General features: G+C 49.4%; 1 protein-coding gene across 2 annotated transcripts in view; it reads left to right on the plus strand.

Moving 5' to 3' along the window:
- Window positions 1-283: 283 nt before the first annotated feature.
- The window catches only part of LOC148540705 (uncharacterized), an 83,286-nt gene continuing 69,343 nt past the window's right edge, over window positions 284-14,226 (plus strand). The window contains exon 1 of one of the 2 annotated variants that reach the window (XM_088442801.1): window positions 284-624. The gene's annotated coding sequence lies outside the window, so the exon portion shown is untranslated. The remainder of the gene's footprint in view (window positions 625-14,226) is intronic. The other variant, XM_088442806.1, reaches the window with a different exon arrangement.

The raw sequence follows: 14,226 nt of genomic DNA on the forward strand, positions 1-14,226 counted from the left end.
TGTCTCTACTGGATTTGACAGGAACCACAGTTCTGATAGCACTAGGAGCTAAAATGCTCTTTATATTTGTGTTCATGCTTGTCTATATTTATAACTTCATGAGATTTTTTTGTCTGCAGCATTTAGACACAAAAAGACTCAATTAAGAGAAATGCTGATCTGAGCAAACCTAGGTCAACAGGTGTGGATGATATCTTGATTGGCAAGTTAAATAAATGATTGAAGAAGCAGGTATATAAGCACATCCTGTACTGTATATGATTCCTCTTTGATAAAGCCCCCATATTGGAGCAAAACTGGTCAGAGATTTACCTGCCAGTGATTATATATTACAGTAGCTTTGCTGCCACGCTACTGAAACTGGGATCTTGTGCTGTGGAAGCCTAATTAACTGATTCTCAAGCAGGGAGCTGGAAGCCCCATCAGCACATATATACAAGCGGCTATGACTCAGAACAGCTCACTTTTCTGCGAAACTCCCTTGGTTATCAGCTGCACACGGGAAACACTGACCAGACCCCCACTACTTACCAGGAGTGCCCACCGTGAGCGTGCTTCATAGGAGGTGTGTCCTTCTAAACTCAACGAATTGTTCATGGAACTCTGCAACTATGTACTGATGTGGTGAGAGATTGATATAACAGTGTGCACACTTATATCATACAGAAAGAGCTTTATATATTTATTATTGGCTTTTCCACATGTCATTAATTTGACAAGAGACTGCTCCAGGCATCAAAGATCTAGAGATTACTTTGTATTAGAATCAGTATATTTTATATATTTCAATTCTCAGGAGTGTATTTGAGCCTTTCTATATTGGATAAATGTGATTATAAGTATAAATGTGATTATATGTACTGACATATTCCATTTATTTTTTTTTATAAAAATTATTAATTAATTATTGTCTTGAGAATGTTTTCTGCCATTTCGGGAACTACATAGTATATATATTTTTTTTTATTAGTACATCAACATTGTCTTGTTGTGGTATCTCTATATTTGTAGTAGGCAGACACAAGCCCATTGGGTGAATTTGCTGCTATTATTTATAATCATTCATTGATTAGCGGCCAGTCTTTTTGTTTCTCTACACATTCATACATTATACGTGTACTACGTAGGGATTTATCCATCTTGTCAATATACTGTAGTAGACACAGCAACAGTACAGAAACAGAATGACACGGTGTGCTGAGAGATCCACAACATAGCCTTAGTTCACAACTACAGGGTATTCAGATTGAGGATTATTACCCAATTCAAATTGTGTGTTCTAGCTTCATTGCTTCACACATTGGTACTATCCAGAATAGGCTTATACCCCATAATGCACAGTGAAGTCATCAGCATGCCATCTAGTTAATATAAATACATAGTGGAAGCCTAACCAGTTCCCACCCAATACAATAAAACTGGCTATGCAACAAGTGGATGTCTGAAAGCCGGGGTTACACATTTTGTTCTTCTGACTACTTTCCGTCTCCTACCTTCATTTCCCTCCTATTTACCTTCCTACCTATCTACCCATTCCTGTTTCAGATTACCCTCCTATCAGGGGCGTATTTATAATGGGTGCGGGGCACAATGGTCATTTTCCCGATGTATGCGCAGTACAGGGAAAAGGGCCACCGTGGCCATTTTCTCGGTGATATGTGCATGCGCTATAGATTCTGGGCACACTCTAGTGCCCAAAGTCTATAAGTGCACCGCTGGCCTCGCACATCTCAGTGCACTGCGGATGGAGAGGAGGGGGGCCCGTGACAGAGACTGCACACGGCCCCCTCCTCTCTAGAAACGCCCCTACCCCCTATCTACCCATTCCTCCCTCTCCTGTTTCTAATTATCCTTCTATTTACCCATTCCTCTCTCTGATGTTCCCACTTATCCTCCCTTCTCTCTCCCATTACCTTTTGTTGTTCAACTTTCACCTTCTTTCTTGCTCCTCTTCCTGGTCATTCCATCTTTCATGTGAATCTCTCTCTCCTCCCTGGCTATCCTCCCTTCACACACACTCTCACGTTTGAAACTCATTTTACACACCCTGTACTACTTGCTCTCTCCACATCTCTTGCCATTCCCATGCTTACCCAAATCTCTGCTCAGTGCTATATACACATATTCTTATATACACTATTACCTTATTATTCCAAGACCTTGTTCTTCCTCATATTTTCAGCTCTCCAACTATAGCTGTCCCACATCAGTCATCACATTAATTTCTTATTTCCTGCTTGCACCAATTCATTTCAATCCCATGTAAATGTTTATGCCCTTTTCCCCATACTCAGCACCATTCCATTCTTTCTGTACAACAGCCCCAATCTTCATGCCCTCCTTCCTATGCAATTCCCCCCCATATTTTCTCCCTTTACAACCCCCGCCATTATTCCCCCCAAAATAGATCTCTTCATGGTGACCCATGCAGACTTCTTCCTTTCCCACTTGCCCATGTCCCCTCATTTTACTCATCAGCCATGCAGTTTGCATCTCTCTGTTTGTCTCCTCATTATGTTCCACACCCCTGATCTACTTACCCCAATTGGCCTCTTCCAACTAGGGGCCTAATTCAGCAGTGCATGTAGATTCCCGATGTTCGGGAATCTGACCAGGCACCAGACCCGTTCTGCGAACGTGCAGAATGGGTCTGTGCAGGGGCGGATTGGGATGGAAAACAAGCCCAGGAAATTTTTGGAAGCAGCCCTGAAAGGGGTGGGCTCTGTTGAGAGGGCGGGGTCTGCGGGAATGGGATACTTCCTCTTTATAGGCCCTAATTCTAAATTGAACGCAGTTGCGGCTACTACTAACCCCTTTCATGGCGCACAGCAGTGCATCTGAATCTGCAAGGACTGAGACGTGTACTCTTTGTTATGTTCTGGGTTGTTTGTGGACCTGGGGTGGTAGCAGGAGCGATCACAGAAGCAGATTTGAAAATAAAACTAGGATTTTTAATAAGTGCTTGAGTAGACATATAATGTGGCAGTAAATAAAAGTCCAGGAATATATAAATGTGCACAAGAGTTCTGTGGTGGGAGCAAAAGGGTTAATGTCCAAGTAGAAACAATTAGAGCTGTCCAGGTGTGCAGGTAGTGAAACTGAAAATAATCAAGCCAGGTTTGCAGGTAGTGAACTGAAAATAATCAAGCCAGGTTTGCAGGTAGTGAACTGAAGCGCAGGATGTCAGCAGGCTCAGGCACTCAGGTATGGGCAAGGGTGATGGAGGAAGCAGGGTAGTCCAGTGGGAGTTAGGAGCAGACTGGCAGACAGCGAATTCACAGGAACAGGAAAGCACAGAGAACTCCCTCTCAGCTAGGCTGAGATACACGTTGCACTGGCAAAGAAGGAAGGCACTGACCCTTCCTAAATACCCCATGCCGTGCTGTTACTGGCCGGAGGGAACATGTGACTCACCAGGATTGGCCAGCCTCATCACATGGCCAAAAGGCAAGATGGCAGCGCCCATGCCAAACGGAACGGAGACGCCGCCAGGCCTCAGTAGCGCAGAGTGACAACAGGGCCGCACAACAACGCGCGCAGCCAAAGCCCCCCGCCAGACACCAGCTCCGCCACCAGACAGCCCGCGCCACAACGACCTCACAGGTAACACCCGCCTAGCGCCATGCTGAAATACCCTGGCCGTGACAACCTTGGGGTATAGGCAATGGCGGCAGACATCCAGGCACCACAGAGTTAAAAACTCCATTTTCCCAGGATGCACTGGGGTCCCTCTCCTATACCCCTCCCCCAAGCCTCAGGCACTCAGTTTCATCACAATCCATAGGCCGGAGGAGGATAAAGAGAGAGAGAAGAAAATCTGGAACACACAAGAATTCCAGTCTCACCAGAGGGAGACGGAAAAACCGGTGACCAGAACCACAGCCCATCTGCAGTACAGCTGCGACAGGGCGGGAGTCCTGTGGAACCCTATGGACCTCGTAGAAATAGAGATAACAAAGGTAAGTTCTTACCATATCTCATATTTTCTACATCAGAGTCCATAGGGTATCCACAGGATACCTTGGGGATGTCCCAAAGCAGTATCCTTCAAGGGTGGGGACGCTCCTGTGCTGAGAGGAGAATCCGTCGCCTGAAGGAAGCATCCTGAGAGGCGTAGGTAGCAAAAACAATACCGTATGAAAGTATGGACAGATGACCACGTGGCCGCCTCACAAAGCTGAACAGCTGTGGTGCCACATCGAGCTGCCCACGAAGGACCCACAGACCTAGTGGAATGAGCCTTAACAGAAGATGGAACAGGAAGGCCCTCGTGAGCAAAAGCTTCAGAGATAGCCAGTCGAAACCATCCTGCCAATGTTTGTTTAGTGGCAGGCCAACCTCTTTTATGGAAGCCATAAAGGACAAACAGAGTCTGACTTCCTATAGACAGAAGTGCGGTCCACATAGATTTTCATGGCCCGCACCACATCCAAGGTGGCCTCACCAACCGAAAGGTCCGGTGAAGTAAACTATGGTACAATAATTTCCTCGTTGATATGGAAACTAGATACCACCTTTGGAAGAAACCCAGGACGAGTGCGCAGCACAACCCTGTTTCTATGAAAAATTAGAAATGGAGGTCCCAATTCTGAAACCCTTCTGGCCAAAGCAATAACCAGAAGGAATACAGTTTTAATAGTTAGCCATTTCAAATCCACTGAGCCCAGTGGTTCAAAGGGCAGTCCTTGAAGAGTCTTGAAGACCACAGCCAGATCCCATGGTGCCACAGGTGGAACAAAGAGAGGCTGAATAAGAAGCACCTTTTGCATGAAGGTGCAGACATCAGGAAGCATAACAATCCTACGATGAAACCACCCTGAAAGTGCAGACACCTGTACCTTCAGGGAAGCTAGGCGAAGACCCTGGTCTAAACCCGCCTGTAGGAAGACCAGAACCCTGGACAATCTGAACATCTGAGGAGCATAACCTCTAGTGCGACACCACTGGAAGAAAGCCCGCCACACTCTATGGTAGATGTTGGCAGATGAAGGCTTCCGAGCTCTCAGCATGGTGTTGACCACCGAGCTGGAGAAACCTCTGGACCTCAATATGGCAGTCTCAATAGCCACGCCGTCAAAGACAGCCGACTCAGGTCCAGATGAAGGCAAGGATCCTGAGACAGCAGGTCCTGACATTGAGGCAACAACAGCGGAGTGTCCAGTGAGAGACTCTGAAGATTCGTGTACCAGTGAAGCCTGGGCCACTCTGGATCAATCAGCAGTAGCATGCTGCCTTCTTGCTTGAATTTGCGTATCATTCGAGGAAGAAGGGAGAACGGAGGGCAGAGGTACGCATACTGGAAAGTCCACTTGACCGCCAGAGCGTCCACTAGACAAGCCTTTTGCGTCTCTTGTTCCTGACCCGAACATCGGCAGTTCGTTGTCGTGTCGTGAGGCCATCAGATCTATCTCTGGAAGGCCCCACTTGTTCACCAGTAGATGACACACCTCATGGTGAAGAGACCAATCTACTGGATGCACGTCTTGACTGCTGAGAAAGTCTGCTTCCCAGTGGAGAACTCCTGGTATGAACACTGCTGAAATTGCAGTGACATGCATTTCCACCCATACTAGAATGCGGGACACCTCTGTCAGAGCTGCCTGACTGCGAATCCCTCCTTGGCGGTTTATGTATGCCACCATGGTGGCTTTGTCCGACTGTACCTGCACAGGTTTTCCCTGCAGGACCTGTCGTGCTTGCTGGAGAGCCTTGAATACTGCCCGCAGTTCCACTATGTGTATTGGAAGAGCAGCTTCTACCGATGTCCACCTTCCCTGAAAGAAGTGTGAACCCATCACCGCTCCCCAGCCCCGGAGACTGGCATCTGTCGTCAGAAGGGCCCAGTCTGCGATCCAAAAGGGGCGCCCCTTGTTCAGGTGAGCCGTCTGTAGCCACCAGGCCAGAGATAATCGCACCTGTGAGGAAAGCACCATAGTCTGTGTCTTTATCCTTTGGGGTGACCCATTCTATTTGGAGAGGATCAGCTTCTGCAGAGGTCTCGAGTAAAACTGGGCAAACTCCACCATGTCGAACATGGATACCATGGATCCCAGTAACCTCATTGCCGAGTGAATATACACCCGGCGACTCTGCAGGCAAAGACGGACCTTTGCTTGTAACGCAGAGATGTTTCCTCCCGTCACCAAGATCCTCTGATGTTGGGAATCCAACAGAGCTCCTCGATTGAGCATCCTCTGTGATCGTACCAGGGAGGACTTCTTCCAATTTATCAGGCAGCCGAAAGACTGCAATACAGAGACTGTTAGTTGCAGATGGCACTGAAGTTTCTCTGAGGACTCCACCAGTAACAGGAGATCGTCCAGATAAGGTAATAGACGGACTTCCTGCAACCGCAGGTGGGCTGCCATGATGGCCATAACCTTGGTGAACACCCGAGGTGCTGTAGCCAAACCGAAGGGCAGAGCCTGAAACTGGAAGTGGTCCTTGACCACTGCAAAGGAAGCACTGGTGTGCTGGGACAATAGGGATATGCAGGTAAGCATCCTGAATATCCAGCGACACCATGAAATCCCCAGGTTCCATTGCTAAAATAATGGAATGCAGGGTCTCCATCCTGAACCGAGGAACCCTCAGAAATTTGTTGAGGGATTTGAGGTGGAGTATCGGCCGGTAGGACCCATTGGGTTTCTGCACCAGAAAAAGATTGGAGTAATACCCCAATCCCTTCTGAGACAAAGGAACTGGCACTATAACTCCATTCTGGAGCATCAAGTGCATTACCTTCTTGAGTTCCCGGGCCTTGTCCTGATTGAACGAAAGGCCCGTGGTGAAAAACCGGCTGGGAGGCCTCCTGCGGAAGGAGAGGGCGTACCCGAGAGACCACTTCTCTGACCCATGTGTCTGAAGTGGTCAGACACCAGCTCTGGGCAAATTTCAGAAGTTGGCCTCCCACTTTGAGGTCCCCCAAAGAGAGGCCCGTCCCGTCAGGCCGAAGGTTTGTCATCGGACTTGGGAGTGGGACGTCTGGTACTCCAGGCCTGAGTCCTGGGCTTTGCAGGGTTCTTGGCGGCAGTCCTCCCAGGAAAGGACTGTACCCTGGGTCTGTTCTGCGTTCTGTAGGGCCGAAAGGACGAAGAACCCGCTCCTGATGGGACAGTAGTGGAAGACAGACACGCAGACTTAGCTGCTGCCGAAGTAGCCACAATTTTGTCTAGATCAGGGCCAAACAGCACTTCTCCATTGAAGGGTAACCCCTCCAAACCCTTTTTGGAATCAGCATCCGCCTTCCAAGAACGCAGCTACAGGATACGACGAGCCACCACTGCTGCCGAGGAGATCTTGGACGCCATGAGGCCCATATCTAAAGCTGCCTCATTAATGTAGGTAGCTGAGTCCCTTAAATTACCCACCAACTCCACCTGTTCAGGTGACGAGTCTGGGTCCAGGGATGCCTCCAAGGTATCAGCCCAGTGCTCCATAGCTCTTGCCACCCAGCACACGGCCAAAGCCGGTCTGGACATGCCTCCTGCAAGGGAATAAATCATTTTCAAACATATTTCTACCCTGCGATCCGTTGGATCCTTTAAGGAGGACATAGAGGGCATAGGCAACGTAGCACTCTTTACTAGACGTGTGAATCCACTTGTGGCGGGTTATCCCATTTTGCTAAATAACTAACTGCAAAAGGGTATGCCACCGCAAACCGTCTAGGGGGCTGGTAACGCTTACCCGGCGTTTTCCACGCCTCCTCTAAATGATCCACTAGCTGATCAGAATAGGGGAAACACCGTAGCATCACTTTTAATATCCTTGAAATAGGCATATTTTGATTTAGCTACAGGAGGAGCGCCATCCTCAATAACCAAGGCCGTGCGCACAGCACGTATGAGCCATCATCTATCGTCACAGCATCCTGATCTTGATGAGGTTGCAGCTAACGCTTCTGCGTCCGCACAGACGACTCACCCTGTAACACCTCTGACAGCTGTTGTACTGAGGTAGACAGTGAATTATCCCACGCAGGTTCAAGGATGACCTGAGGGGGCGACAACTGGAAACTCTGAGGCACGATTAACTGTTTAGGAAACCCCTGCATAGGGGTGCTGTGAGACCCCCATCTGGGGAACCACAGGCACGCCTTACATAATCCATTACCCTCTGCCAATGGTACCTTGCATACAGTACACTTAGGCGGAATGGGGAAATCGTGCTCACTGTCAGACATACTGTGTGTGTGACCCGGAGCTGTATGTGACCACCGCACTTCACAACAAGTTGTATAGTGAGGTATAAATCCCCCTTGCAACACCGCACCGCAAGGGCTTGTTAGCAGAGAAGAAAAACAGGGATAGGGAAAATAGCTGACAGTATGTGAAAGTGAAAGTAACAGACAGCAGCACTAGCACAAAGTCACATACAATGCAGAATATTGAAAACCCTGCAGTATCTGCGCTTCATCAACTAACCAGACCTCAGCCTGGTAGGAAACAGCGCTGCATACACTGACCTTCCACTGGAGGAGAGGTATGCAGGGGGACCCAGACCACGATGCCCGCGTTAACATCTTCCAGCAGCGCTTGCCACATGTATTAAAATGGCTACCGAGGAGCAGAGGGAGGGCTGGTCCGGGGGCGGAGCGCATGCAGATGCCTAACCACCTTGTGGAGAGGCCATGTGCATTGGGGGAGGTGCCGGCTGCTTAGCAGGGAAAGCGCGCTCCCCTGGCATGCATTTAACCCCTGGGACGCTGGACATTTACTGCTTCTGTCCAGTCCTCAGTCCCAGGGGATAGTGGAAAGCGCAGGGATCAGTAGCCTGGTTCCACACTGCAGCCAGTCCCCAGGGAGCCCCCTGCCTGGGGACTAAGGACTGTGCTACTCGGCTGGGACCTGTCACGGCTAGGTCTGAGTTAGGAGCCGGTGTGGAGACAGAGGATGTTAGTGGACCGGTTTGCTGGTACTGGAAGGAAGCTGGTTTCAAGGGGGTGCGAATCATGAATGATGAGACGACAAGAAGATCCGGACAGGTGCTGCAGAAGCGAAGGTTCGTCGGACCCGGGCACCGGAGTGGAGAACTAGGACCAGAGTCTCGAGGACGGCAGGCCCTCCTGGGAAGCAGGACAGAGAGCGACACACAGGAACTGGGGACAGCGGTAGACAAGCTGAAGCAGAACTGTGAATGCGGGCAGACTGTGACAACCTGCAGCGGATGGGAGCTCAGGAACTAACACACAGCTCACGCTGTGTACGACGTTGCACTGGCAAGGAAAGAGTGTACAAGGCACTCTTAAGTACCATAGGTAGTGCAGGGATTGGCTGGAGCTCAGGAGCAAAGCAGGGATGGGATAGGCTACCCCCAGGTCACGTGTCTGCCGCAAGATGGCGGCGCCTAGCAGCCGCCGGTGAACACAGAGGTCCGCTGCCATCAGCCCCCCAGCGCCCGGATCACCTCCAGGAGCCGCCGCAGGAAGGACCCTGCCAGAGCGCCCGGACAGGTAAGGTCCGAGTGCTCCGTGGCAACGCCGCCCGGGTCGTGACAGTACCCCCTCCTTTAGGAACGGTCTCCGGACGTTTCCTGGGCTTCTTAGGGTTCTTAGAATGGAAATCGAGGATTAAACGGGGAGCCTGGACATCTTCGGCCTTTTCCCATGACCTTTCTTCGGGACCGTAACCTTTCCAGTCCAACAAATATTGCAATTGACCGTAACGGAATCTTGAATCCAAAATTTGTTTCACTTCGAATTCGTCTCCCCTCACAGTCTTGACTTTTGGGAGTTGAAGGAAGAACCTTGAAAAACCGATTTAGGATTAGCGGTTTCAATAAGGAGACATGGAAGGAGTTCGAAATTCTGAGATAATGAGGAAGTTTTAACTTGTAGGCTACGGGGTTGATGACCTCGATGATAGGAAAAGGACTGATAAACCGAGGAGCGAATTTCATCGAAGGAACTCGGAGTCGTAAATTTCGGGTAGATAACCACACTTGATCTCCCACCTTCATGCTAGGAATGGCCCTTCTTTTAGTATCAGCCTTTAGCTTGTATCGAAGGGACGTTTTCAGAAGGAAGGAGTGAACTTGAGTCCAAATTTTAGAGTAGTCTTGTAAAGTGGAGGTCACAGCAGGCACATCGAAGGTTGGTAAGTCTGTAAACTCGGGCACTCGAGGGTGGAGGCCATAAACAATCATAAAGGGAGTTTGTCCAGTCGAAGAGTGGTAGGAATTGTTGTGCGCAAATTCTGCCCATGGAAGAGAATCGGACCAATTATCCTGGGACGAAGACATATAGATCCTTAGGAAGGTTTCTAAGTCTTGGTTTACTCTTTCTGTGGATCCATTGGACTGAGGATGATAGGCGGTCGAAAATTTCAACTTAACTTGGAACGTAGAACATAGGGCCTTCCAGAACTTGGCCACAAATTGGGCCCCTCGATCTGATACAATCTCCGATGGAAGACCATGTGGGCGGAATATGTGAAGAACAAAGAGTCTAGCTAACTCAGAGGCGGTGGGTAGCTTGGAGAGTGGGATAAAATGTACCATCTTAGAAAAACGGTCAATCACGACCCAAATGGTGGTAAATCCGTTGGAGGTAGGTAAGTCCATCACAAAATCCATAGATAAATGAGTCCAGGGTCGAGAAGGAATGGAGAGTGGCAAGAGGGCTCCTGCCGGAGGTAGTCTGGAGGATTTATGTGGGGCACACGCAGAGCAGGAGGCAATGAACTCGGCAATTTCAGATTTCATGGCAGGCCACCAATAGAAACGGCGCAAGAATTCCAGTGTCTTGCGGATGCCAGTATGTCCAGAAAAATGAGACGTATGTGCCCAAGTGAGGAGTCGTTTACGGAGGGCAGGAGCAACAAAAGTTTTCCCGGGAGGTGGCTGGATATGGATAGTAGCGAAAACCTTGGACTCTAGTACTGGAGTTTCCTTGGGAAGACCGGAGAGAGCTTCGGAGGAGAGCGAACGAGAGAGAGCGTCTGCTTTCTGATTCTGGGTTCCAGGACGAAAGGTCAAAACAAAATTAAACCGGGAGAAAAATATTGCCCATCTAGCTAAGCGAGAACTAAGGCACTGGACGTTCTTCAGGTACAGCAGATTCCGATGGTCGGTGTAAACCGTGATGGGAAACTGGGCTCCCTCGAGGAGATAACGCCACTCAGAAAAAGCCACTTTGACTGCCAATAGTTCCTGTTCCCCAATCGGATAATTTCTTTCTGCCGGTAAGAATTTTTTTGAGAAATAACCACAGGGGTGGATTCTGTTATCTTCGAACTTCTGGGACAGTACCGCCCCCACCGCTTCAGAAGAGGCGTCTACCTCCAAGAAAAAGGGTCTGGAAATGTCGGGCTGTCTCAGGATGGGTGCAGAGATGAATGCTTGTTTTAGCATTTGAAAGGCTGTCTCCGCTTCTGGAGACCACATAGAGGGGTTAGCTCCTTTTGCGAGTAAGGGCGGAAATTGGCGCTGCTAAGGTAGATAATCCTTTGATGAACTTCCTGTAATAATTTGCGAACCCCAGAAACCTCTGGACTGCTTTCAAAGAATCCGGACGGGACCAGTCCAGGATGGCCTGTACCTTCTTGGGGTCCATCTCTAACCCAGAGCCAGAGATAATATAACCTAGGAAAGGCATGGAGGGAACTTCGAACTCACACTTTTCCAGTTTGCAGTACAAAAGATTTTTCCTCAGGCGTGATAGGACCTCTCTCACATGAGAGCGATGTTCAGTAAGAGAGGAGGAGAAGCTCAATATGTCATCCAGGTAAACGACAACAGAAACATATAACAAATCTCTGAATATTTCATTGACAAAGTTCTGAAATACAGCGGGGGCATTGCAGAGTCCAAATGGCATCACTAGGTATTCAAAGTGAACGTCTCTGGTGTTAAAGGCGGTTTTCCATTCATCACCGGCACGGATTCTAATGAGGTTATACGCCTCGCGTAGGTCCAGTTTTGTGAATACTGAAGCTCCTTTGACACGGTCGAACAATTCAGTAATAAGGGGCAGAGGATATCGATTCTTAATGGTAATGTCGTTCAAACCCCGATAATCGATACAGGGTCCAAGACCTCCATCCTTCTTGGATACAAAGAAGAACCCAGCACCAGCGGGAGAAGTAGATGGACGAATAAAACCCTTCTGGAGATTCTCTTGTATGTAGTCAGACATAGCTTGGGTCTCTGGCAACGATAAGGGATAAATGCGGCCTCGGGGCGGATTCTTGCCGGGAACCAAATCAATCGAGCAATCCCAATCCCGATGCGGAGGAAGTTCGTCAGCCCTGGTCTTGCAGAAGACGTCGGAAAAGGTCCGATAATGAAGAGGCACGGACGAATCTCTTGGTATTTTAATCTCTTTAATAGGCTTTATACAAGGGAGGCAAGAGGCAAAGCAGGAGTTTCCCCAAGCCGTAACTTGCATGGAACTCCAGTCGATATGCAGATTATGTTTACATAGCCACGGATATCCCAGAATTATCCCGTGGGAGGCCTTGGGAATCACCAGGAAGCGAATGAGTTCTGTATGAAGGGCCCCCACACGAACTTGAACGGCCTGGGTTTGTAAGGAGACATTCCCGTTGAATATTCGGCTACCATCCACGGCTGATAGGGAGATGGCTTGGGAGAGAGGAGTGACCGGGATCTGGAGATCTTGAACCAATTCGGCAGAAATGAAATTTTCAGCGGCTCCTGAAACAAGAGAAAAAATTGTTTGAGGTCCTTGTTTTAAATCTAATACAAGAGACATGACGGATTCGTTTAAAGTTGGAGACGGGGACAAGACTCCTAACCTGGTGTCTCCAGTGCCAATTAGGAGCGAGGGTTTCCCGGACGTTGAGAACAGGAGGCGACCAGATGTCCGGGCTCACCACAATATAAGCACAAGTTCTCACGGCGGCGCTTTTGCCGTTCTTCAATGGAGAGCCGGGTCCAGTTAATTTGCATGGGTTCGTCAGCCGGGGTTTCAGACGACGGTGCCACAGGTGGACTAGAAACTCGGGACCTAAAACGATCTCCCTTGAATCTCTCTGCCTGTCTCTCGCGATAACGTAGGTCTACTTTATTGCAGAAGGAAATCATGTCGTTTAGTTTGGCAGGAACCTCCCGGGTGGCAAGGTCGTCTTTTAACCTCTCCGAGAGGCCATTCCAGAAGGCGGCGACTAGGGCTTCCTCATTCCACTTTAACTCGGATGCTAAGGTTTGGAATTGTATAATATATTGGCTGATTGGTCGGGATCCCTGGCGGAGACGCATAATCTCAGTGGACGCGGAAGTAGTTCTCCCCGGTTCGTCGAATATTCTACGGAAAGAAGTCAGGAAATCGGTGTAGTTGTCCAGTAAGGGATCAGATCTTTCCCAAAGCGGGGATACCCAGTCCAGGGCTGAACCGGATAACAGAGAGACGATGTAGGCTACCTTAGACTTGGCAGTAGGAAAATTCAATGGTTGGAGCGTAAAATGAACGTCACACTGGTTTAAAAAACCGCGGCACAGTTTAGGCGTCCCATCGAACTTGCTCGGAGTAGGTAGGTGCAAATGCGATGATGTGGTAGCAGAAGTAGAGACTGGAAGTGACGGTGGGTTGGTAGCAGCAGGCATGTTCACCGTAACTAGGGAGGCTTGTAAGGAGTCCTGCCTGAGACATATCCTGCAGGAATTGGGCTAACTGCCATTGCGAAGCTTCCAGGCATTCTAGCCGGTTGGCAATACCCTGTAAAAGGTCCACACTAGGACTCTGCCCACTAGCCGTATCCATAGGGCCAGTGCAAACTGTCACGGCTGGGTCTGAGTTAGGAGCCGGTGTGGAGACAGAGGACGTTAGTGGACCGGTTTGCTGGTACTGGAAGGAAGCTGGTTTCAAGGGGGTGCGAATCATGAATGATGAGACGACAAGAAGATCCGGACAGGTGCTGCAGAAGCGAAGGTTCGTCGGACCCGGGCACCGGAGTGGAGAACTAGGACCAGAGTCTCGAGGACGGCGGGCCCTCCTGGGAAGCAGGACAGAGAGCGACACACAGGAACTGGGGACAGCGGTAGACAAGCTGAAGCAGAACTGTGAATGCGGGCAGACTGTGACAACCTGCAGCGGATGGGAGCTCAGGAACTAACACACAGCTTACGCTGTGTACGACGTTGCACTGGCAAGGAAAGAGTGTACAAGGCACTCTTAAGTACCATAGGTAGTGCAGGGATTGGCTGGAGCTCAGGAGCAAAGCAGGGATGGGATAGGCTACCCCCAGGTCACGTGTCTGCCGCAAG

This window comes from Taudactylus pleione, unplaced genomic scaffold (assembly GCF_031769625.1).
Source record: "Taudactylus pleione unplaced genomic scaffold, aTauple2 ptg000018l, whole genome shotgun sequence".
Classification (NCBI taxonomy): domain Eukaryota; kingdom Metazoa; phylum Chordata; class Amphibia; order Anura; family Myobatrachidae; genus Taudactylus; species Taudactylus pleione.